At 37.5% G+C, this 27,238-nt stretch overlaps 1 protein-coding gene across 1 annotated transcript in view; it reads left to right on the top strand.

The window, feature by feature from the left end:
- Nucleotides 1–27,238, top strand: part of ROR2 (receptor tyrosine kinase like orphan receptor 2) — a 151,181-nt gene that overhangs the window by 73,138 nt on the left and 50,805 nt on the right. The gene's annotated exons all lie outside the window — the stretch shown is intronic.

The raw sequence follows: 27,238 nt of genomic DNA, 5'->3' as shown, positions 1-27,238 counted from the left end.
GAAATAAAATACAGCATTTGTTGGAACAGAAGTCTGGTCCACAGTCTGAACTTCTCAACAGACTGCAAACATTAGTAAAAGCAGATTAAAGCATAATTTTTAGGCATCCAATTAAGAGAAAAACTTAAACAACAATTTTCATTTCAGTAGTTTTGGAATTGAAGTGAATGAAAAAACTCTCTGAATAAGATTGGACACTACATTACGCATTGCAAGAGAGGTTCTTACTTGTCCTTCTGGGTGTGTCTCCTGTGTTAGAACCACAAAGTGATGTTCCAGTTTCTTCCTCCTTCACATAAATGGCATCTACATTGGGAATCCTCACCTGCGTGAGGGTCTTCCACAGTATTGTAAGGGAATCATCCATTGTTATATCAGTTTTGGTAGTTTTTTGGTAGTGTTTTGGTAGGGTTGTCTTTTTTCCTTCAGAGTATTTAACTGATTTAGCTGATTTTTTTTTCTTTCTACGTTGCAGCCCAGCTGACTACTATTGATGGTTTACTAAAGGTCATTTCCACAGTGAATAGTCAACGTGCTCATAAATGTGGGGCCCTGCCCAGCAGGGCTTTGTAATCGCATCATCCATAATTTACCAGTAATTTATTCTTCTCCTGCTGTTCTGTTTTCCCACCTGCCTATGGGATTTGGGAAAAATTCTCCGTGCTTCTTAAAAATGGCTAATGTTTTTCAAGATTTTTTTTTTCTTAAATGTAAGGGGCATGAAGTTAGAGGTGGGAAACCAGAGCGGGAAAAATGTTATCAATAAGGAGAATATATAAAAATCAGAAATAGATTAGTATGGACCTTTGAAATAAAAGCAGCCTTCACATTTTTTGTGAAGCCAATTTTTCATTTTCCTTCTACATTTTATATAATTCTATGGAACAGATGTGAACATTCTCCCTTTTTTATAAGAAGGCATTATGAGCTATACTGTCCTTTGTGAAAGACATTAATACTTTTTGATTATTATTTTTTTAATACTTTATGACTTTTGAATTAGAAATATTTTATTTGGGGGTCCATATTCCTTAATTCTTTACTCTTTCATTCAGGATTTCACTTATGGAACTCTAAGGCGTATTAAAAATCTGTATAGTCAGAAAACTGGAACATTTTGACTTTAAGTTATTCATTAAGGAAAACATTCCCAAATGCATTTTTAGAAAGCATTTTACAAAATTTGATAATATTATTTTATACAGCTAAGCAATATTTGACTTTCAGGCTCAACAGCTGTATTATCATTTCTTGATATTATCTTTGGCGAACTAAAAAAAAAAAAAAAGCAAAATGTGGACAACACCATTACAGGAGAAATGAGTAGTTGTTTTCCTAATTACTTAGTAAAATTAATTTACTTAGATCTGAAAGTTTAAGATCTTAAAAAGTTTTAACACTAACTTTCTGCTCTGGCATATATCTGAACAGTTAAGGAAAATTTATTGTAAAGGGAAAAATTCATACATATTTTTGTTGACATTCTTGGAAAAAAAAGTCAGACTTCAAGTATGACTGAGAAAATTATGATTTTTTAAAAAGGTTTTCAAAGACTGGACTCATTTAGTTTAGCAAAAGCTACAAAATGAATATGTATTTGAAAAAGCAAAGACTTAAGTGATCACAGCTTTTGCCTCTAAGGGAGAAGGAAATGCCTTTAAAAATTTCATACTGCACCAAAGTTCATTCTCTGCTTCCCCCTTTCTAGCCCCCATTTAATGTTATCTGGAATATCTGCTTAAGAAAATTAAAGCTGGAAACATCTGTTAACCCTTCAGCTGGTACATGTCCAGGTTTTTTGTGAGATGGCTGTTTTCCTGGAGGATTGTGTTTTGGGCACCACAGAGCATAAAGCTAGTTTGAAATAGGTGCAGTAGACAGCTATCCTCTCCCTTACTATCTTTGTTATGGGTTGTAAATGTCTAAAAACTCTTTTGCTTCTCTGAGTGACATTTTGTAAAGAGGTGATTCACACCTGCGTTACAAACATATTCTGCATTTTATTAATTGTGTATGGGCAGAGACGTGGCAAGGTATTGAAATATCAGGCTGCAACTTTGTGTATAGACATATTTTTAAAGCAGAGCATATATGGAGCATAATGAAGCACATTCAGCATATAGTGTGTAAGTATGAGGCATCCCTGGAACCTCCCATCAGGGGAATCACAAATAAGAAGGGTGATCTTCCGGATCTGCAGTTTCTGCCTCTGTTTTCCTAAGACTAGTGTCATCCCAGCCCTTGCACAAGTATTTCCAGTTGTATTATGGTCTTTTACCACAGTTCTTTGTCTGAGAGCTGGCTCCTGTATCTTTTATTTCTGAAGTATGGGGCCTATCCAGCTTTTCCCAGGAGTCCATATGATGTCTCCTGGTGCTATTAAGAAGGTGGCAAGCCTGAGCTGGCCCTGGCCTCATTTGGTTCATCCAGAAGGAATTTTTTTTGATCCCTACAAAAGCTGGTAGAGAATGCTGCTCCTCCCTCTACTGCAGGAACTGAGCTCCTCTGTTCAAATATCCTCCCATCTGATTGTAGGAGAAGAGTTCATGGCTGTGGAGAGCCAGGGTCAGCAGCTGAGATAAAAACTCATCTTTCCCAGAAAGTCTGGGAAAACACTCTCTTTAGTCACAGGAGTCATCCAAAGTGTCCACCTACAGGTAATGTAGTGACCTCAGTTTCATTTGTTTCAGGTAACTTTGCTAACAGGTCATGAAACAGAACAGAAAGTCCTCTTAATCCAAAGATACACGTTTTCAATGAATTTGTGTTTAACTCAAAGTCCCTTTTCTGCACAAATTCGTAACTATTGTTGACGTGTACTACAAATTTAATTAAATTACTGTTTCTGGGACATAACCAATGAAGTAATGAGAAAGAGCTGGATTGATTGTATGACAAGTCTGTCTTTCCTCATGTTACTCTAGAGACCAGCCTTTGGCTGGTGAAGAACATTTCTAATATACATCTGAGAGGGGTTCTCTGGAAATGTTTGCTCAGGAGCATGAGAGTTAGCTGATCTGTTTGCCTTCAGCTCACTTTCAGAGACAGTGTAACACAAAATTCATAATGTTTTGGTATGGTTTAGAAAGCAGATGAGCAAGAATGTGCTGAAAACTCATTAAAAATGCAAATAACAGTAAACATTTAATAACTTTATCCATGCTTTGATCATTTGTAGAATGCCTATTTTGTCTATTATATTAGAGATTTTCTATTAAGAACTCTGATTAGTTTTGTTACATTGTTGAATATCAATATAAACATATTTTAAACACCAATACATGGTTCTCAGTTGACAGAGATTTCTTCAGGTTACAGATACTCAATGTTACAAATGTTGTAACTATCAGTTATCTGTGCTGAAGAGAGATGGTTGAATAATTTGGACAAATATTTAAGTTATAGAAACATAGAATGAACTTACAAAGGAGAAGAGAAAGACCAGTGGCACTGCTGACTATAAAGAGAAACTTGGTCTAGCATCAGTCAGAACCAGTAAATCCATATTGCACAGCAACATTGGACTCTCAAGCCATGATGCATGCAGGGGCAGTGCATGAGTCCATAACCTGGACCTCCTCCTCTGCAGTGTATTTCAGTCATAAGCATTCTAAATTTTGTGTTGTACCAAAACAACAACAACAAAAACGCAAAACAAACCAAAAAACCACCTCACTATAGGTTTGTTACCTGTGTTTTAAACATCAGACAGAGGTACTTAAATCCTACCCTTAGTAAATAGTCTCTTTTAGAAGTTGACAGACCTTACTCCCTAAAATTGTTGCTTTGCTTTTATAATTGAGTGAGGAAGAGGGAGAGGAGGAGAGAGAGAAAAGGAGAGGGGGAGAAGCAGAGAGAGTGCATTGTACAACAGGAAATAAGTCTTATGGTAAGATCCTGGCAAGTACCCAATGCTCAACAGCTATGAAAAGGGAGTTTTGTGAAACTGTTCAAGGGTGTTGACTTCTTTTGAAAATCCAGTCTTTAGCTTGTATCTTGGACAACATCCACCAAAGATCAAGTTTTCATGTTTGCCTCAAGGTTTTTGTTTGTTTGTTTTTATTTTGAGACAGAAAGAAGATATTTCTGCTTAACCAGATAGTCCAAAATACATATGAGAGTATTTAAAATCAGTTCTAGTGAGGTCTCCTGGATTGCTACAGCATGTACTGCGTGGATGAAAGAACAAGATAGATTCTGTGTTGCATTTAAGTTGCTGAATCCTGTATTTACTATTTCGTTATGTACTGATGTTTCTTTACCATTCATTCTCATCCCCAGAACTGTCCCTGTTTGGTCAATATAATTATAATTATAATGTTCCTACTGCATAATTGCAGCGTTGCAGGGTTTATATGCTTAGTACTAATATGCTTGGGAAAACATTGAAAATTGAAGTGTGATGGTTCAGTGACTGTTAAAACAGTCTGACATCAGTTGTGGACACTGTCCACAATTGTCAATTTTAGCCATGTTTAGTGTTGACTGTGCAAGAAAGTCAGATTTATTTATTTTTTTAAAATATATGATTAAACATATTAACTGATAGAACATGTCACAGATGAAGTGTTTATTTCACCTCAAGAGTGGCTTAGTTTGGTTTATCGGAGGACTGAGAAATAAAGCTTATCACCATAAAATGCAGGCCACATAAACACCATAAGGTTGCTTTAGCCAGTACATCCGAGCTATATAGTTTCTGGGATCATGTCAACATTGCTATTACTTCCGGCTTTTGACTAGTTGTGTTTAACAAACGAAGTCTTGAATACTTGCCTCCCTTTGTCACATATAGGAGATGTTGTTACTTGGCATAGTGGTGGCAGCTTCCAGAGAAGACCCTTCACCACAGAGCAAGAGGGGTCTCTGGCAGAAGGTGTTCTTTTCTCATGACCTATACGGATCACTCCCTGGCCAGTCTTGGCACATAGTTCAATGTCTGGTTTACTCTTTATGGCTCAGATGTTCCTTCTGCTCAGCGTTGAGCCTATGGAGAGACAATGTGCAGACTATCAGGTCCGTGTAGCAGAAGATAAAGGGAAGGAGGGGGCTGTGTGGAAAGGAAGCTCACAGGCAGCAGCTGAGCAGGCCGAGTCCACAGGGAACGTCACTCAGCTCTGTTCCGTGTTCTTCTGTTCTTCCTTCCCCCATCCAGTGTGCAGGTTCTAGCAGTGACCCACCTCCTGCCATAGTGGAGATTAATGCCTGATTCCTCCCAGTGTCTGCAAAATGGCTGGTGTTGGCAGCAGTCAGGGCTGCTTGGACTCCATGCCTGGGCCTTGTAGAGGTGATGTGAGGAAATGGCTTGGAAAACTGAAATGCTGCTTAAAAGGAAGAATTGTTCTTGCTGTTGTACTGCATTGCACTTCATACAGTCTCATAAATTGCCAGTTTCCTCTATTTCTGATACTGTGACTGAACAACAGAAGAATGGGGTGACTGCCTGCTGAGAACCAGAACGTCTATGGGCCTATCCATACCTGGGGACGTCATGGATACAGGCATTTTTGTAACAGCACAGTTTTATCCATTTTGTAGCATCTGGACTGTCTAAACAGGTATCATGCAACTTCAGTTTTATCGGCTTAATTAAGCTGGATGAACTTCACGTTTTTAGAGTAACTCATACTGGCTTGTAAGAAAATTAAGTTTTATAAAAAGTTATTTGCTTTTCTGTGATAAATAAAAGAGTTGTTGAAATTATGATTGTTGTAAGCAATCATATATATGTTACATACCTGTATGTATAGCTATAAGCTTATATCTGTACGGTACATCTGCAATAGAAAACTTTTACTGGGTAGCTCTCTGAATGGATTTTCTTCATTTGAATAGTAATATATTCAAGATGATCAGTGGAGGTAGTGAGATTTTAGATAACCTGTATAATATCACATGATATTTGCAGCCCTAATATCAGAAGTGTGGATTTAATATCATACTAAATATATGCCAATAAGAATTACAACAGGGGAAAAAAAAAGACTAGAATTTAACATCAGGTAATATTAACATGAAAATCAGTCTTACGGGAGGAATATTGATTAAGTCAGCAATGTAATGGAGGAGGACAAAAAGTGCTTTAGTACTATGTTTTTGCTCCAGAATGCCTAAGTTGTATCACAAGCTGCAATTTCCACTTTTCAACAATTTATATTTTGCTTAAGTGACAGCACCTTCCGGTTAAACTATAGACCTTCAGACTGGGATCAAGGGTGCATCAAACTAACTCTAAAAAAGTTTTCAGGTAATTGTGAAACAGGCTAAGCTAGTTCTGCTTCTGCTTTTGCTTGCTATTGTTATTATTTATTTCATTATACAATGGTATCAGTTCGCTAAATGTTTAAATGGAAAAAGAAAAGAACAAAAAACCTTGCTGCATGCATTTATTTCACATGAAATTGTCCTTAATGTGTTCATTAACATTCAGTGTCAAACTCTTTGAATTTGGAGTGCCAGCTATCCAAGGTGCCAGACCTATGTTAGGGGTTTGAACTGGTCTGTCTTCATCTATGTAACTTGGCTGTGCAGAACATACCACCTTGTACTCTGAGCAGGCCCTTTACATGCCTGTTCATTTCTGTCTGACAAGAAACTGAAGATAAATTCATAGCATCTGATGACTTAATTGCAAACAACTGGATGAAGCCTTTTCATTGTACAGTCTCAGTAATTATGGAGGTGTTGTTATGTATTGGTCTATTCTCTCATGTGCTTGGTCTATTCTCTCACGTGTCTGGTCTATTCTCTCACATGCCTGCTGATAGCATGAGGGAGAATGGGCTAAAGTTGTGCCAGGGGAGGTTTAGGTTGGATATTAGGAAGAACTTCTTTACTGAAAGGGTTGTTAGGCATTGGAATGGGCAGCGCAGGGAAGCGGTTGAGTCACCATCCCTGGAGGTCTTTAAAAGACGTTTAGATGTTGAGCTTAGTGATATGGTTTAGTGGAGGACTTGTTAGTGTTAGGTCAGAGGTTGGACTAGGTGATCTTGGAGGTCTTTTCCAACCTAGATGATTCTGTGATTCTATATCAAAGGGGCTACTAAGCTCCCAAGTGAAAACTTTAAAGAAATGACATTCTGTGGACTTAGATGAGGTAAGGTAGTGCCTCCTTTGTTCTTTTTATTGATATGTTTTACTTTTCAGGGGAGTTCCCTGTATGCTTCCCCACAGACACAGTACACTGTTATTTAAAGACCAAAAGCGAAAACACTGTTTATATGCCATGAGAAAGGGAGGACATTTGTCTTCAAAGAGATTGTTTATTTATTTATTTAAGTTCAGATAATGTGTAGGGATGGTGCCAACCAGCAAATCCTACTGTTGGGGTCATACCACCATATCTGTAGAGCTTCTAAATCTATCACTTTGATTTTTTAACAAAAGAAGAAAATGAATTGTTGCACTCTTTCTCAACAGAAGTAATCTCTGCTCTGCATCAAGACTTTCCTGGTGCTATGAAAGAAAACTGAAATGGTTTTAGCAGAGGGGTTAAGTTGTTTCCAAGGACTGTATCTATTCTGTCTTTTCCTCCAGGTTCTAGGCAAAGAAGATCAGGGTACAGAAGAATTTAAATGAACTTAGATGCTTTTGTCTATATTTAAGCATCTGAACTTTATAAGTCTACATTTGAAAACAGTAAAACTTCTGCTTTCAATCTTCTCTTTGTTGTACAACAGTAAAGGAAAGACTGGTTCTCTGACAATTAAAAGTTTCACAAGTATTTTACCAGCACCTCTTCTGCTGACTGGTACAATGTATTTTAGCAGCAGTGTAGTTTAATATGTATTTATTAAATTTTCTCATTTTCACGACATTTAAGCAATGTTAATATAATCATTTATTGCCCATGGTTGTGCTGTTTGTGCATAAAACAAACCTTGGAAAAATATTTAAACGAAATTTCTTTAACGTGTATGGAAGAGAATGTAGCATTTCAATAATATGTTTTTAATTTGCATCATGGTGACTTAGAAAATGCAATATTATCTATAGTAGTGAATTGAACTGATTGTTTCTAGTTACCATGGACTTCAAGATTTTCAAACTGGACCTCAGCATCTCACCTCATTTTTATTCATGGACTGTAAGAGGAAAATAAGGTTTCCTGCCTTTTAAAATCCCAGTTGGTTTTTCAGCATTGAATGAAGAAGTTGAAATTTGAATTGAAACAAATATTCACTATGCACCTGCAGGATAGTCTGTCGAAAGCTGATTTAACGTTTCAACATATTCTGGCTCTAGTGGCTTTGACTTTGGCTTCTATTTCTTCAGGGATTTGACTTTCATTTAACACTTTAAATAATACTGAATATTTTTGCACTCTATATTATTATTATCATTATTTTATTTTTTATTTTATTTTTTATTTTATTTTTTATTTTATTTTATTTATTTTTTTTTGCACAGGATAGCATCATTTCATATATAAATGGGTAATTTAGCAAGAAAAATCTCTCTAAAAAGAAAAAGATACACAAGCCAACAATTTATTTATTTATTTATTTATTTATTTATAATATTTTTCCACCATCCTTAGGTAGATCTGGCTCTCTGAGAAAGGAAATTTGATAGAAAGTGTTGATACATTTTCCTACTTCACTAAACATAGTTTTTTGTTTGTTTGTTTGTTTTTCACTTCAGAAGCAGACAGATGGGGGCTGATTTAGTCCTGCCAATCTACCATTTATACAGGTTAACTTTTTGTCCAAGTGTTACAATGTACGTTTTAGTCAAAATTCTTCTGCAAATGATTTCTGCCTTGGGAAAATTTCACTTTCAAGCATAGAGTGGTACATACAATCCATTTTTTCTCTACAAATTTGTTTGAAACAGACATGTTTCATCAAGGAGTATGCGATTTTGTGCACAAGTAAAAGTGTTTTACCATGTGCAGGTGGTACTGCCTCCCTGCCAAACATATAGGGAGCTTACCTTTGCAAGGCAGGTCCTGTTCTAAATACCATGCAGAACTCAGCTTCTCACAGGTGACAAACCGGCTTTAATATTAGACATCTTTACAGCCTGCTAGAGAGGGATGACAGGCTTTGTTTTCTTTTGCAAAATAATTCCAGCTTCGTGTAATCCTTCTTCCTTCCTTCACAGTATATTTTTGAAAGCACTTTTCTCCCTTGATCATGAGCATAGAAAACTCTTTTAAGGTCTACATTGCTAGGTAGAGTTTTTGTATGTTTATGACTTCTATCACATAATTTTTCTTTTAAACTGTGTGCTTACACAGAGGCAAGCTGGAAAATTGAGTGTTTCTAGAAGGCTGTCTGACAATCAAGGTAATGTCATATTTTCCAGCAGGAATACCAGATCTATGTCGTGTGTGATTTAACCAGCAGTTTCTGCATGAAGAACAGTATTCACTTTGTTTATTGGAGGATTACTGAAAATCCTATAATTCATCACTAGTCTGTCAGAAGCAAGTTTTGGCTGATTTAGTGCCTCATTCAGAATTGAAATGTACATATTTTACCCTACATGTTGAGTGTTCTGTTTCAAGTCCTACATTCTAGCTTTGTGTAGAATACAAATAGCCCTAGTATATATTTTTGTAAAATGAGAAACCATATTAATGAAAGAAAATGCTTTGAGGCATGTTGCTACCAGGTTAAAATGTACTGCTAACTTGTTATAAAGCTGTTTTTCAAAACAAAATAACTATTTGGGCTATATGGTTATTATAATGAATGATGAGAGACAGTAGTACTTTTTCACACATAAGCTAGTCCATGTACTGTAAGTTATCTGCATTAGTTGACTTTAGGAGAAGAGTAAACGCCTATATTTAATATCCTATTTCTTATATCAATCACACAACTCTTGCATGTATTAGATACCTCAGCGTGTTAGGTGGCAAGCACAGGCCACTAAGAATCATAGATAGACATTAATATTTTCGGCTTCCTTAAAACCTCTAAGCTATCCTTTCTCTTTGCTGGCACTTACTTTGTTTAGCTGCATGGTATAAACAAGAGGATGAACAATCATGACTACACGTGTAGGTATTTTATCCAAAGTTATATTTTCATTTTCTGTAACATCAGGAGCTCCATTGTTCTGACTGCAGAATATTTGGGTTGTGCAGGCCTTATAAACTTGTATAGCTAAAGCCCTGCTTGATGTTGGGGCAAGCATTTTGATTAGGGCATAAATTGTTGTATGTACAGATTCCATTTCCTTATGAAAAAGGCTAAGAGTTCAGATATAAACCATGTGTGCTTCCTCTGGTTTTGCTCCGTTGCTGTCAGACTGCTCTCAGAAAGAGTGATTGGAGAAGATTTAGGTATGCTTATGTTTCCTTACATGTCATCCAGAAGGTTGAATGACTTTCTAGAATTAAGTAGCAAGCTGTACCTTCAAAACTAATGTTTAATTAAATGACTTAGCTTGGTTAGCCACTTTGCAGCAAATGACAAGTTGCAACTAATTGCTTTTTCCAGATATTAATTAATAAATTGAAAACCTCTGGGAACAGGATTACCCATCCAACAATTAATTATTCTTGTAGTTAAAAAGGGTTTTATGCAAACATATTTCATTACTGCCTATAAATTAAGCTATTAATGTTTTCTTCTAAAAATAAAGTCATTGTTGTTATTCATGGAGACTCAGTCTTTTGAGCTTGAGATGAAAAAAACAACAAAGACAAAGTAGCATTTCAAATTATTAATATCCCTGAGCAAAGTAGTTGTGCACTTGATGTTAGATAACTCACTCTTCCAGGGCTTTCTATTCGGGACCACCAAACTGTATTTCAGATGTCACAGATTATTTCCTCCTTGACTTTTTTCACAGATCTTCTTAAGACCTTTCCAAGACACTAGGTTGCCTTTTAACCTTTACTCTTCTGATCTGTGAGAGTGAGGTTTGAGTAGTTTACACCACGGAGGTCAAAACTAGATTCATAGGTGTTACAGTTAAAGGAGGTTATGGTTATACTAGACAAGTGCAATGTGCTATAGTTGACTCTGCTTGGCAGGATGGTTGGACTAGATGTGATGGTCCCTTCCAGCCTCAACCCTTCTGTGATTCTGTGAAGTGGGTAGATGCTCTGCTGAGAATTTCCTTTGCAGCTGGCTTCCTGCTTTCTCTCTGCTGGAATCTCTTCTCCCTCTACCACTCTCTAAGGCTTTTTCCTATTATCCTGCAGTCCCTCTGAATCTCAGCTCCCCATTCCCTTCTGAAGACTTCTTCAGACTTCCTGAGGTCTACTTGCATCTATTTTGCCTTTTTTTGCTTTGCTTTTTATTCATTTTCATAAGTAAGTTCTCCCCTTTTTGTTGTTGTGGTCGGTGTGTTTTTGTTGGTTTGGCTTGCCAAAGTGAAGTTGCAGCACATGCTACTTAGCAAGGGGCTTGCCTGATCAGCCAGATGTGCACCTTACAGATGGCAAATGTGCCCTTCCTCACTCACCAACTGGCAATCAAGAGATTTGCATGTTTTGACAGCCTTGGGCTAAGCACTACAGTCTTCCTTACAAACAGGCAGAAGCTAAGACAGAATATTAACTTCATGACCCATAGGTGTTGTAGGTCTGAGATGTCTGCTTCCTTACGTGAACAAGCAATGAATGATAGCAGTAAATAAAATCCTTTTGAATATTCCAAATACTGTGTATCATTTCTGGTATAGATGGCACCTTGGTTTTACTGTTATTTTCAGTATTAAATGTGATGACAGGGAAGACAGGGCAACACGTTTATGCCATCGTATAAAACTCAAAATCCAAATGTTTGTGAAAAGCAATCTGTTCCACAAACACAAGCCGTTATTCCAGACACAGTAAATTGAAAATCAGTGTTTTGCAGTGATGTGAGATGTTGATGGGCTCAGTCTTCAGAACGAAAGATGCACATAGTGCTTACCCAGAGCTGGGCTATGAGAGCATCTAGTCACTCTGAATGGGAAACCTCACTGCTGTGCTTTTTTCCTCTACCTTCTCTCCCAAAGTGTCCTGAAGAAAGTCAGCCATACCACAGATATCATCAATGTCTTGTTGAGTAACGCAGGTCTTTCTCCAAATCCCCCTCCCCACCCCCATTTTCCACACCTACTTTCCCTTGCTTCCACAGAACCAGATATAGTGTCCCAGGGGCAGCTTCTGTAAGTGTGAGTTAAGAGTGCAGGTCTGATGTCTTGGCTCATTAAAGGAAATGGAAATCCCATCTCACTGAGGTCATAAACACTCACCTTTGTGCTCGGTACATGGTCACTACCAGTGTTTTAATATCAAATCATTAGCTTCTTTAAGTGTCTTTTAAGGTCTGAAATGTTGAATCCAGAATGCCATTTTATTAACTTTTTGAACTAGCATTCTAAAAATTACTTGAATCTTAAGAGGTATTTGCTTAAAGGATATTGGAGGAATGGAACTGGAAAGAGAAAAAAAAAATCTATAATAAGATTTACTGCATACATATTGATGCACATACAGTACACTCCCACCTATGCTAACATGCCCTTTGCAGTATAATATGGACTGTGGGTTGCTCAATTGCCTGCTAATAATGTTCAAATCTTTTGATACAGAAAACAAAACAAAACAAACTAAAAAAAAAAAGTGCACTTAAAAGGCTAGAGATAAAAGATACAAGAGTTCCTGCTACTTCTGTGGACACTGTGAATATCAAGATCAAAAGGCTCCCTATTTGCATTTCTATTTTTGAAGAATTGCAGACTGCCAGACTTGGTTTAAGTTCAGTTAGGAGATTGTTTATTATGTAGGTAATAATTCTTCCATAACACATTTCTCCAGAGCTGTTGTTTACACATGAGCAAAGTTACACATTTTTAAAAATGAAAGGAGACTTGAAAATGTAGCAATGTCTGTTTATGGATTTTACAAAGTTAAATCCTAACAGTCAAGCAACATGACTAGTAGATGTGAGAAGTAACCTAATCTACATTGCTTGCTTGCTAAAATTATTCCAAAAGATTTTAGGGAAGAATATTTTACTGTTATGATTCTACATATCTAAGTCAACTTAGTAGGGTTGGTGAAACTTGATTTTCTTCAGATACATAAAATGTATAGCCCATCTCTGCATAAATGCACAATTCCTAAAACAACCCTGTTACTGTTTAAACAGCTAGTATAAATAATGAACCACTCCATTACCAAGAATATAAATAAATGTAGACAAGTAAGGGTTCTCTAGAGCTGAAAGTTTAGGTTATGCAAAAACTTCGACAGCTGTAATTTGTAGGTCCTTGTAGACTGAGGGGTGTGAGTGATGTAAACTCTAGAAGGCCGACATTTAATGTCTGTCTATTTTGTCATTTTGCCAAAAGGCAGGACTTCACTGTTATGTTTCTTTTGCTGTGTACAAATTTTGAATAGGGCAACATCTGGCAGAAAAAATCCACAAAATACATTTAGCTATGCAGTGCTGTAAACAGAGCACAGTGTTCTGCTGCATTATGAGTGATGAGTCACTATTTTAGAGAAGACTGGTCATAAACATCTTTTCCCTGGATAAAACTAAGAAATAAGAAGAATAGAGGAGCAAAATACATTAATTAAAATTTATTTCTTCACATGTTATGACTTAAGAGTTAGTTTAGTAGTAAAAGCTAGATGCGTCAGAAGTGTTCTTACTAGATCATAATCTAAAAAGTTAATTTTTCCTTAGGCTTAGCTAGTTGAGGAGATGTAAGGTCCTCAAATCTGAGCCCTTAAATCCCCATGGTTAAATACTTAATTGGAAGCAGCTGAGTTCTCCCCTCTATCGTCAAGTAACCATGCACCTGTAACTTCAGTGATCCACAGTGGAAAATGGCTTAACCAACATCTCAGATATTTGGTCAATTTTGGTGAGAATGTAACTTTTAACGACCTAAAGTAAAGTGAGAAAATGTAAAACTTTTCACTAGGGTTAGTGCAAGTCTTTTGGCTTAAATTGTTAAAGTGAAAACATGGGGAAAGTTAAGAGCTTTCCTTTGGGCAAGGGAGTTTGAGAGAGAGGGAAAGAGAAAGGGGGAGACTGGGTGTAACAAGGTGAAATGTATCCTGGTTCAGGGAAAGTTTTAAACAGAGAATCATTCATATTTTATGGCTCTTGTCCAGAATATTTACAGAAACACTGAAGTCTCTACTGTCAGTTAATCTGAGAATATGACTACGCAAGCAATCCCAAACTATCGAGACACTGTGCTATGTGCTGAGTGAAGATACAGAAGTAAAGCAGGTTGTGGCTCTTAGCTGCTCATTTTGAAATACAATAACGATCTCTGTGAGTTCATTTCTTCCTCTTTATTTAAAGCTACATATTTTGATTAGACTGCTGAACCTTCACTTCGTTTATTGCCATACAATAGCAACATTTTTCACACCAAGACTCTGGATAAGCAGTCCACCCCTCTTTGCAGGTGTAAGGACTGTCACCTAAGCATGCAGCCTTCTAGGAAACGAACAGATAAGTGGGAAAAAATGGAAACAGGAAGATAATTAGTTGATTAATGGCTCTATTAATTCCAAGGGTATCAGAGACTTTGAAAATAGTTTTGGATGTTAAGTAGCAACTTCAGGGACCTTTGCATAAGAAACGGTCATGTGATGGTAACGCCGCCTTCTGCTACTTGATTCCCAACAGCATCAAGCTTTACCATACCCATGGAAAAGGCAAAGCTGGCTAGTACAATTTATCACCATTACTTCTGTCCTTGGGAAACTTTCTGCAGGCTTCCTAGGACAACTGCAGCTCCAGGCAGCAACAGTGAAAGGTACCAAAAGGTATGCCTGCAGTATACCTGCCCTGCCACCGCTCATACACGAAAAGGTAGTGGCTTTGTCACTTCAGACTTCCTTTTCATTTGCCTCTGGGATTCAGACTGCACATTCAACTCAATTTGAAGATTTTTATTGTTTTTTTTTTTTGTTGTTGTTTTTTGTTTTTTTGCATTCCTCAGTCTGGCTTATACACTCCCCCCCCTTATACTCAAAAATGATACCTAACGTGTGTGTTTGTATGGCACCATCTAAGAAGCCAATCAGCGGAATTATTTTGGCTATCAGAATTTCTTTAATATTTCTATGCATAATAAAAATAATGTCTAATAACCCCCACAGCTGTGTCCCCCATAGCTAGGGGATCACAGGTACAAACAGGAGGTAAGTCATTTTTGACTTTGATTATCTGAATTTAAATCTAGACCGAAAAAGTGAGGTGGAAGAATAAGAAAAATTACTAAATCAGGTTTCTTGACAAGCTTCAGCTGGAGGGGAATGGATGGACTCTAGTTAACGCCAGTCCTGCTCCCCGTGAGGAAAATTAAAAAAAAAAAAACGGGGGGGGGGATGGGGCAAAAAATTAAACACACTCTTAGGTGTAGTAACATATTTCTGCTAATCTAATAATCAAAAAGCACATTTTCAAATGCCTGGGATTTGTAAATGATTATGTTTTAATAACTTAAGGCATATAGTATTCCAGAGACACCATAAATACTAATGCTTTTCTAGAGTTGTCTTATCTTTGAAAATCTCGAAGTCTGAAAGAAACTTACATTAGAGTGCATTATTTTCTAGGTGAATATGACTTTTTAAAAGCTACTTTGGAGTTCAAAAGGCATCTAACTTGTACAACTAACACAAGACTTTATCCTTCCATCCTAAAGGCATGCTTCTGTTGGCCTGTTGCACAGCACATAGCAGAGAATTAACAAATGAATTATTAACACAAACATATTTGTTTCTGTCCTCAAGTCCTGTCATCATCTTCAGTTCTGTTACGTACAACTTCTACTCTTGAAAAGATTTCCCATAGCTAAAATATCAGAAACACTCAGAAAATTGCAGTGTTTAATAACACAAAAAGATTAAAGTAATGCTGAACATAATAATTCTGTTGCTATTAGTATTAAATTATAGTTTAGTCTGCAGATATCCTCCTCTAAATTTTGGTCAGCCTGTTTTATGTTCTAATTGACCGAAGTGGGATGTATAACTACAACCTTTGTTCCTGTGGCTGTTTGCCAACCTGGGTTCATACTTCCACTAACCTTAGCTAGAAATTCTGAGGAGGAAACTAGTGTACATATTGATTTCACCTTATTTTTTATTCTGTCTACAGCATAACTGCACCTAAGCAGCGTCTTTTGAATGATTAATCACTGTAATACAAGAAAACTACAGAAATTCAATCATCCTTGTATCCTGTAATGATTTTACTCAATATACCTCATTATCCACACTTTTGTAGTGAACTGACATAGCTGGATCTTATACTAACATAGCTAATATCTTAATTGTAGTTGATATGCTCGCACTGAAAAGGAAAATGCATATATAAGTACTTAGTTACTGACTTGCTTGTAGTTGTACTGGAGCTCTATTAATAGCACCACTCTAAACCTCTTAAAAAAAAAAAAAGTATAGCAATCAGAATGCAATAAATCAAAAGGTGGTAAAGCTTTGTGTGCTAACTAGAGCAGCACGGGGCAATTGATCAAGTCAAATTTTACCATAAATTTTTAGCCCATTGAGTATTACCATTTTATGACTTAAGCCGACAAGGTCACTTCAAATCTGCTTAAAAGCCCTGTTACAGTAACACAATACGGTATATATATGGCCTCTTCTGTGGAGTAGTTTCATAAAGTCCTGCCAATCCAAGTGACTGAATGTTCGCGGTGCCTTTGTCTCATGAAAAGTAATTGGTAAAGCAGTGGAGCCGGATTGCAATAAGGGAATTCAATCCTTCTGTGACCACTAAAAGTTGAGTTGCTGTGCTGTGGTAGCGATAGGTATTTCTCAAAGCTGGCTTTTGTAAAGTCTTCTTATTTGTCATTATTATTTAGTTTACTTTTACCATGGGCATTTATGCCAGTTATGGACTTATTCTGCTTTTGTTCCTTTTCTCAAACTCTTATTAGCAGTTGTGAACATGAAAGAATTGCTGTACTACATATTTAACTCTGACTGCTTTTTTGAATTCTACATGAGCTGTGAAATTTGGAATCCTTTATAGGTTTTGAAGGGAAAACTTGGATATTTTTTATTTATTTTTATTTTTTTGTAGTTATTTTTGTGTGGAAGAGGAAAGAAGAAAAAGAAAGATGTATAAGTAGTGCAGCCAGTTTTGATTCCTGGATATGTATATATATGATTTTTTTTTTCTGTTCATTTACTACATTTACATAGATATATCATGTTTGTATGTTCAAATTTATGATCACTTCTCTGTTAGGAAGTCCAGTATATGTTGCGTCGGTGTGGCAAGAACAAGGAGAAAGTGGAGTACATTTACCCTGTGTTATGACTAAGATTTACTGCAATATCTGTTTTACTGTGTTTTAGTTTTATTGGAGATAGCTGTGTTTATATATATATAGATTTTTTTTTAAAGAATAAAATATCCATATTTTCCTAGTATGAGAGTGTCATAGGAGAAAATGCAAATAATATATTTTTTCATTTAATAGATAAACAAACTGAAAACTCTTAGAATGTGTTTCAGGTATGACTTTCCTAGGAGGCATCATAATAGGCTTTATAATGATTGTTTCTTCTGAAAAGTCATACTAGCTCTTCCATATTGCATAAGCAGGAGATCCTAATGGACAGTCAGGTAACTGAGCAGAGCACTTAATAACCTATTATCTGTACAGTGCTTACTTTATCAAACAAGTGAGGCTAGGTATTTCAGATTAATATATACAAAACAGAATACAGAGACAGAGCAAAGAAAAACAGACTAACCCAGAATGACAAGGTCAAGGGCAATATATCCACTGGTTGGCTTTCTGGGTCATAGTAGTTTTAAATATTTGAGAAGCCATTCCAAGAGTAATACAGAGTTCTTTGTTTTGCAATAGATCTTTGACCAGATCTTATCTACATTCATAGAGCTGGACTGTAAATCACCATGTCTCTTTCATGTTTCCTGCTTTGTAGAAAACTTAAGAGGCAGCAAGTAATGGACTTAGTGGAGGATCCAGAGGAGCTTTTCCCAGTGTTTTCTTAATTTGATGTCTAGTGGTGGAAAGTGCAGTACATTCAAATAATTACTCTAGTCTTTTCAAAGACGCATTTCTTCATTTCCACAGGACACAGCTCACAGTTAGGTTGTGGTAAACTTATTGCTTGATGCTTTCAACAGAATTTTCCAAGTATTTTCCCAAAACATCCAAAGTAGGTGTCAGAAAAAATAAGCTCCAATACCTTTAGTACTACAGTAACAGCTACCTAACGCAGGTACTTCTATCATGATTTTTTAAAAAAAAAAAAAAAAAAAAAAAAAAAGGTCTGTTGTTGAATATTGTTATAGAAAGATGTAGATTCTCACATACACCCTAAAAGTGAGCAGGAAACACTAATCAACATTTTAAATAGATAAGTGCTGAACAATTCATGCCTAATAGTAGTAGCAAAAAACCCACCCTCTTTTATTGAAACTGGTGGCAGATATACTAAACCTTCCTGGTCTTATGTACAGTAAGTCACCTCTGACCACTTTATTGCTGGCATCTCTGTGACTGTTAGCAAAGCTAGTTACTTGCTGCTAATACTTATGGTAGTCTTTTGTCATGCAAACTTCATTATCTAGAAATGAGACTGAGTACCCAGATAACAATCAGATAACTGTTTCTATTTCAGTGGAGTTTTGACAGGTTAAACTCAAACAACTGGTCTTATTTTGTAACAGGAATTCCACGTGTTTTGTTGGGAAACAAACTGTTGGCATCACAGTATCTTTGTCAAGTGTGTGTGACAAAATGACCGAACGTCTGAGAAGTGCACTTGGCTTTGAATTCATTCTGCCTGTCAACTATATTGGACCATTGTGGGTTTCCCTGTTCCACCCTGCTTGACCAGGCATGCGATTACCACTTCACCACATCATGGCTCCTTTTGATCTTGAATGAGCCCCTGATCTGTGCATACTGACCTTGAATGGCTGTCTTCTCAGTTTGTGGCCGTTTGCTCTCTGGATTTGGCCTGTGCAGTAGTGCAGCAAGAGCTGCTAATTACGTGGTGGGCTCAATATGAGCCATACCTGGGAAATTCACAGTGCAGAGAAAGTGGATGGTCTGTGTGAATGAGGATGGAGAGGCTTGATTCTACTCCTTTTTAATACCTGTTGAAACTCAGTACGCTGGTTTCACACTGATGGGCAGCTAAGCTTCACCACACCACTCTCACTGCCTTCTCAAAGGAACAGGAGGAGAAAATATGATGAAAAAAGGCTCATGGATTGGGGTAAGGACAGGGAGATCCCTTGCCAGTTACTGTCATGGGCAAAACAAACTCAGTGTAGGGAGATTAATGTAAATTATTGTGTATTACTAACAGACTAGAGCAGTGAGAAGTAAATTACTCCCTCCCCTCCCCCATCCACCCTCTCATATCTCCTCCTCCCGAGCAGCACAAGGGAATGGGCAATGGAGGCTGTGGTCAGTCTACAGCACTTCGTCTCTGCTGCTCCTTCACGGCTCCTCTCTGCCCCTGCTCCCCGTGGGGTCCCTCCCACGGGATGCCGTCCTTCCCGAACTGAGCCTGCGGGGGCTGCCCACAGGCAGCAGCTCTTCAAGAACTGCTCCCACACGGCTCCGTACCACGGGGTCCATCCATCCCCCAGGAGCAAACTGCTCCAGCACGGGTCCCCCACGGGTGGGCGGCAGCTCCCCGCACACCCCCTGCTCCTGCGTGGGCTCCTCTCCACGGGCTGCAGCTCCGGCCCGGGGCCTGCTCCTGCGGGGGCTCTCCATGGGCCGCAGCCTCCTCCAGGCCACATCCACCTGCTCCACCGGGGGCTCCTCCACGGGGGGGCTGCAGCGTGGAGATCTGCTCCATGTGGGACCCATGGGCTGCAGGGGGACAGCCTGCTCCACCAGGGGCCTCTCCACAGGCCTCAGGGGAACTGCTGCTGCCTGCCTGGAGCACCTCCTGCCCTCCTGCTGCACCGACCTGAGGGGCTGCAGGGCTGGTTCTCTCCCATTTTCTTACTCCTCTCTCCAACTGCTGCTGCACAGCAGATTTTTCCCTTCTTAAATCTGCTGTCACAATGGAACAGCCAGTGTCATTCACTGGCTTGGCTTTGGCGAGTGGCAGGTCCCTTTTGGAGCATCTTGTCTAACATGGCCAGCTGCTGGGCTTTTCTCACAAAGGCTACTCCTGCAGCCCCCCTGCTGCCAAAATCTTGCCGTATAAACCCAATACACCCAGTCAGTATTTTAGGATAAATCCGGTGTTTATAATAAACAGGAAAATTTGCCATTAGAACGTAGCTCTTTAAGCTTGTCAATGTTCTATCTTTCCATTGTGCAGTAGGTACCAACTATGCATACATTGCTTCCATGTACATCACACAAGACAATTCCATTAAAGCTTCAACAGAAGCTTTCAACAACAGAGGTCTTAGATTTCCTACTAGTACCTAAACTCACCCTGTTTGTTAATGTTACGCTCTGCTACAATGGCAGCTTTAATTGTTGTATATACAGTTGTAGTCTCATTCTAGCATGCTCTCTTGCTTATTACAGCTAGCAAACTTTTTCTGTATTTTGGAACTAAAACATTTTTAAATCTGATGATAATTAACATGAAGGAAGTCAACTGCTTGTATGCTTTGAACAATTTATTTGGCAATTGCTCACGTTTGTTACAAAAAGTTCATACATGAAGACATTTGGATGGCATGATTGGCTTTTGCTTGCAAGATTTTGGTAATGTATAATACAAGTAAGTAATACCTGTGCAAATATTTGCTTAAGGATAATGAAAACCACAGCTGTCCACTTTGATTAAGTAAACAGTGGTTGCAGGGGAATGAATCAAGTGTAAAAGTAACAGTGAGATCTGTGCAGAGTACCTGCTATGTATATTTTGAAATGTTGAAATATAATAAAATGCATGAAAATTAAACATTTGTATGCCTCAATTTTAATTTATGCCTCTGAAGAATCTTCTTCTTCCTTAAAATATGGTCTTTTTCAATTCCAAAGCTAAGGCATCTGCATCATGGCTCAGAAGTGTTAGGGATAATGTCCAGCATGTTTGGCAGTTGCTTGGAGTAGCTGCCTACTTTTGTGCACTTTTTTTGTGCACCTTAAGAGGGGAACAATTCAATTTTCCAACATTAAATATTGTTGGTTCCACACAGCTTGTTCCACTCCCTTTTATGATAGTTCATTCACAGACATGAGCTTGCTGTTGCATTTGTTAAAAATAAGAGTCTAAGAGAAATAAAATCTTAAATGTGGCTGTGTGTGATTTCCAAACAAGATTTGTTCAACATGTAAGTAAGACTCTGAGGTCAAGGCTCAGTGCAATGACTGAACCTTGCAATCTAAAATAAGGTTGAGTGTGTTGTTTCTAGCTTATATGTCCTGAAAACATGTGTTTCATTGGCACAGGTTTTTTTTTTTTGTTTGCTTTGTTTTGTTTTTTTGATAATGTAGAAGCAAATCTGACCCGTGTGATGAACGAGAAATTATGTTAGTTCTGCCATCACAGCAACAATAAAGTAGAAAATATTTTAGTTTGTAAAACAGGAATTTATAGATTCAAGAGTCAGAGCTCTTCAGTGGGAAGGCACAGCTTTTAAAACCCGTTGCACTTTATACAATTGTTTCTTTCAGGACTCATTAAAATGGTAGTGTGGCAGCCTTGCATGCTGCTGCTGAAATGGAATCATAATAAAATGATTAATGTTGATCTTGTGATTAGCATCAGTTGCAATCATTAACTGTGTAATGAGGAATGATAGTGGGAGCTCAGGAAATCCCTGCCTGGCTTGGGGAAAAATGTGGCAGTTAGGTGGAAACTGCCAAGCGCTTTGAAGCGCCTGCTAGTGAGTGCATGCCCAGGCTCTCCTCTACACTGCTGGGTTAGAGTCCTTGCTCGGTGTGTGTAGGCAGGCACGGCAGAAGGGAGCTCTAAGGCATCATCATGCCGTTTGGAAGTAGCTTTGTTGGCTTGAATCTGTGGGACTGTGACTAGGTTCTCACTTGGTTCATGTGCTGTCCACCCACTGGAAACTGGAATTAAGTACATCTGGAAGTACTCTGTTCATTCTGTTTTCCACCTCAGGGCGCTACTCTTTTCTTATTATTGTTTTTGAGAAGAGCATAAGCAAACAATATCCCGTCTCTTTTCATGCACAAAAGTGTTACTTGGCTCTGTTAATTAAAAGTAAATAACAAAGAGCAATTTATCAAAGAAGTCCATTTATGCAGCTGAGCTATTTTTTTTTTCCTGTAAAAGTGAAGGCAACTTAAACAACAGGAGGAAGAAAAATGGGAGTCTCTTTTAGAGCAGAAAACCATTATGACTTCACTGTATGCATTCAGTTGTAATCCAAGGGATCAAGTAGATTCTGCAGTAGGAAGAAAAAGATTTTTCCTGTCTAGACTCGATAAGCATAATGTTAACAAAACATGATTTTAGATATTGCCTGTCAAATGAAGAAATATAAATAGTATTTATACATTATTATTATTATTTAAGTAAATAATTCAATTCCATGAAAACTTGGAAAAACCTAGAACAAATCAATAAGGTATGTTTCAAACTTTAAGTAAAGTAACTAGATTACATTTTTTCAGAAGTTAAAATACAGACAAGGTGTTAGTTTCCTTTACATCCTGGGATCCCTGGTGTTTGTTCTCCATATCCTGCATAAATGCAAATGTGACATATGGGCACACACATGATGCTGTTTAGCCACCGACAATCTTTGATCACAAGTACTTGGAGTGGTCACTGGTGACGTGTCTGGCCAAGACACTTTTACAGTGATTCTGCTACTTCCTTACTTGCTCCACAGTCATTAGTACAAGCTGAACTGAGAGGAAGCAGAAGCGAGGAATTTTTCACATATAGATCATAATTCAATATATGAAGGCTTTCAGAAGAAGACTAAGAGTTTTAAGTGCTTGAATTAGAAACCAAGATGCTTTGTGTTAAAAAGGTTTGTCCCCTCTGAGAATTGAAGCTGTTTTATTTAACCTTATGCCAACTGTTCTTGAGCAAAACCTATAGCAGAAATAATACTGACTAATGAGCAGCTTCTGATCTTTGAATACAGTATTTGATGTTACATATTGCTAGTTCAGCTTTGTGAAATCACCTTCTATCTTGACTTGGTGAAGACAAATCCCAAGAGGCTAGGTAATGCTGTAGATAGCCAGAAACATGATTTTCTGTCAGCTTGAGGCTTTTCAAAAACAGATGCTCAGTAATATGAAAGAACTTGAGCACGTATTTAATGATTTTATTTAAGAATGAGTATTGCCCTATTGTTGTGTAACTTGCCAGCCTTGGTTTCTAGGAATATTGATAAACCAGGCCTCTCACTTGGGTCCCCATGTTTCTCAAATTAGCGTTTAATATCAGGCACTTGAGCTTGAAAATTAATTATTCATTTGTCTTCACTGTGCCCTTCTGTCAGGTAGGTGGAGATTATTACTTGCTCGTAAGTACTTTTATAATACAGAAATGCTCTGATCAATCTATGTGAGTTGTTTGCTCTTGCTGTGTTTTGGAGGGCTGAGTGGCTGGCTGTTAAAGACATATCTTATGAGGCTGTGTAATTTCTGATTTTGAAATATAATGTGAAAATTAAAAAAAGTTCTAAGGATAAAAATCTTTCTTACAGTGGTTACACTGCCTGTAGTTGTCAACCAAGTCAGAATAACCATTAGGATATGTAACAGCAGCTTCTACTATATTTATTATGCTGTTTGATCTGTTTGGTTTTTATATTACCACCTAGATTGAGGGAGATTAACGTTGTTGTTTTGTTTCAAACATAGGAACATATTTAAAAGTGCTTAGAAATAAATCCATTTTCAAGTATTCTACCTCACTAAGAGTGTTTTTCTGAATTGGAGTCTTAGAGATTTCAGCCTAAGGCTGCAAACAGGATTGGTATTTTTGGATTCTAAATTATTTTTCAGGAAAAAAGAGCCCTGTGAAAATTGTTGTTTCTCCCGGTTGATGGAGTGTTATACTCATAAATCATGATTATTTTCAACCTTTTGGTTGAGGCTATTTTGTTTTCACAGCCAGAAGCAGTAAAATAATCAATCATGTAATAATGCCATGGATAATTATCATGTTGCTTGGTGTTCTTTGAGCTACTGCAGGTGTGTTCAGAGCCTCTTTTGGTTGTGTTTAAACTGTGATTTTACAGCTGAGGTGGTGAAGAGCTTTGGAATGTATCCACAATTGCTTGCCTTTTTTTTTCCCCCCCCTTCCATAATACTTTAGTAACAAAGACTGTTTGTTATGAAACCCAGAATGACTTTTTTCCATGGTTCAAGACTTTTATATGCTCCTTCATATATTGACTTTGACTGCTCAACATATCGTTGTACAGAAAAGCTATGCTTGTGATAGCTAGTGGATTTAATTCCATTGTTGCTAAATTAGAAATGACATTGAAATGAGTTTGTGGTTTAAAAAGTCTCAAACATTTTATGTTGTAAATAGTATTGAGTTCATTCTTATTTGTTAAACTTTCAGAACAGTTTTATTGGCATAATTACATCTTAAAGCATTACTTAGAAACAAATTATTTTTTGCCTGTCTTTACTAGGAGCTAATGTAATCCTCTGTAGTGGCTAGACTATCTCTGCTATGGGGTGCAGAAATATGGTTGAAATCTGGAATTCTGTGATCAGCTGAATGTGGTGTATATCATCACAGCCATCAAAAAGCTCCGTCTTGCCTTTTCTCTGCCCCAGCTTCTTGATTCTGGGCTGCTCCATCTCTTGTGCTGATTCAAAAACTCATACAGCTGCACCAGTTACCACACCAGGGAACTAACCTTTACTCCTCTCAGCCTCTGGGCAACTGAGGTACAAAAGCTTAAGGGATATTTACTGCAGACATGAGATCTGGGTGCCCACATACTTTTGAAAATCCTGGTAGACATCTGTCTCCATCTTTTGGCATCAAACACTTTTAGCATTCTTGCCTAAGGTGACTTGGCCAGGACTTTGCAGAAAGTGCTAAGAATTGAAAATGGGATCTGAATATTCCTTGGTGCAGGCTGAGATCCCATAATGATCCCCAGCCTGTATTATAAAATAAGAGCAGATGAATTTTGTCTTAACTTTATTTAAAACTATTTTGGCTGTAAATCAGTAGAATAATTTTTAGTCCAAAGTTTATCATCTCTGGAACTTTGTTGCATGCTGAACATGGTGACTTAAAATAAGTATCTTCTCTTCCATGGCTGCTGTTCGTTTTACTGTAATGCTGCAGCAGCTGTTAATGAGGGTTCTGATGTGAACGAAATCTGAATAAATCTTTATCTCCAGTATATCTCACTAATGTTTCTGAATTCTCATTTTAAGTAGCAAATATGAGTTCTAGGAGGAAGAATCAAAGTTATTTAACAGCTAAACTAAAAAACGAGGGTTGTGTAATAAAAGATTGACAGTTCAATTGAAAATGCAGCTGTGATTAAATGTAAAATATACATTAACAGGCATTAAAATAAATCAAAGTATTCTTTGAAGTCTGTGTTTAAACCCCTGGTAATATTATTTTAAATGGCTTATCTGATTTTGTTCTTCTCATACTGACTTCATAGTAGTAGGTGAGGTGCCTGCTTGATGACTGGGAAGATAAACTGCATCTTACATATATTTCTGTTTTGAAAGACCATTGCAACTCTGTGTGGAAATTGAGAATCTTTCATTCTCTGTAGTTTTATGCTGATGGCCAGCTCATCATTGTGTTTTATGGTGTTTTAAGATGATTTGATGGCAGGTTAATAGAGATTGTTTTATTAAATTAGGAAGTTTTGCAGAAACATTGTGAAATTTGCAAAGCAGGTTTTTCATCATGTGCTTGTCTATTAGTTTTCCAAAACTGTCCACTAGTGTATCTTGCATCAGTCTGTGAACACAAACATTCGCTATATCAGAGATTAATGCAATATGTAGATTCTCTCTTTATGCATTTAACTGACAAAAGAATATCAAGCTATAGGATTTTCAAGACCTGTTAAGATGTGTTTGAGAAATGAGGTGTCCCTGTGCAGAATGAAGGTGATTTAATATTTGTGTTTGGAATTTTACTTTAAATTAATGCAAATTTTTCTGTCCTAAACAAATAATGAAGCTTTTTTCATTGCCTCAGATCCTAAACCTCAGATCTGCCTTTGTTTCCTTGTGTAGTTCCCACATTGTGCAGTAGAGCATTTTTTCCTGACACTTGCTGACATTAAACTATTTCAATATAGCTCTTAGGTAAAATAGAAAAAAATCTAAAGAGAAGAAAATTCACCCTAATGAAACAAGATATTTGCTTCAATAAGGAATGCTTATAAACTGTGGGGATTTATTCTCAGTCCTGGCTCCTGTGAAGGGTTTCTTGTCTGTGATTTCTTCCAGCTTTCTGAAGGTTCTGTTACTTGCAGGCTGGTGTCGGCCTTACTTTATATTTGTTTGATGTTATTTTGATGACTCGTGTTGTTAGAGCAGGCATACAAAAGCTTACTCCATTTCCAATAGTCTTATAGTGAGAGCTTTTTATTACTATGAGTTTAGCTGCAAGTAATTTTAAAGTACTTATGGATGGTATCAAAAATACATTTAAATTAAGTGGTTACCATATTATCTGGCAAAAAGTTTGCTTTGAAAGCTGATAGCAAGTTAAGAAATGTTTGTTATTCAGACTTCACAGTCATCTGAGTAGAGCAACTGCAACAAAAACTGCAGGTTATTTCCCCCTCCTTTAGCTATTTTTATGTGAAATTGCAGCAGTTAAGTAACATGTGCTGTGGCGGTTCTAAACTGCCATAACTATGAAAGGGGCGCACTGATTTTATGCTACAAACTGCATCTTTTGTAGACTATTCACCACCCTTTACAGGTCTGCCAAGCCCACTCTGCAATTGGTTGCCAGGGGCTGCAGATGTTGAAAAAGAGAAGTTTCAATGAAAGGCCCTGATTCAGCAACCTAAGCAGCCTGCCTCCCCCAGCCAAAGTAATCAGATTGGCAGCTGAATCAAAGGGTACAGTGGGCCCTTTGTCTGCGAGCTCCAGAGGTTAGTAATTGACAGAAGGTCAACAAAGTTTTATGAAGAAAAGAACAGAATATTAGAGGGTATTAGGCTGCAGAGGGAGAGTTTGAGAGTTTTAGGTTATTGAAAGAAAGTTGGAACCTGAGTCAAAGGTTACAGTTGTGGGAAGCGAAGAGTGCATATTGCCATTTGAATCTGAAAATAGTTTCAGCTACAGGAACAGGACTATTGATGAGCAGAAGGAATGG

Source organism: Cygnus olor, chromosome Z, assembly GCF_009769625.2.
Source record: "Cygnus olor isolate bCygOlo1 chromosome Z, bCygOlo1.pri.v2, whole genome shotgun sequence".
NCBI classification, from domain to species: domain Eukaryota; kingdom Metazoa; phylum Chordata; class Aves; order Anseriformes; family Anatidae; genus Cygnus; species Cygnus olor.
The sequence above is the reverse complement of the archived record's forward strand: the minus strand, read 5'-3'. Positions and strand labels throughout refer to the sequence as shown.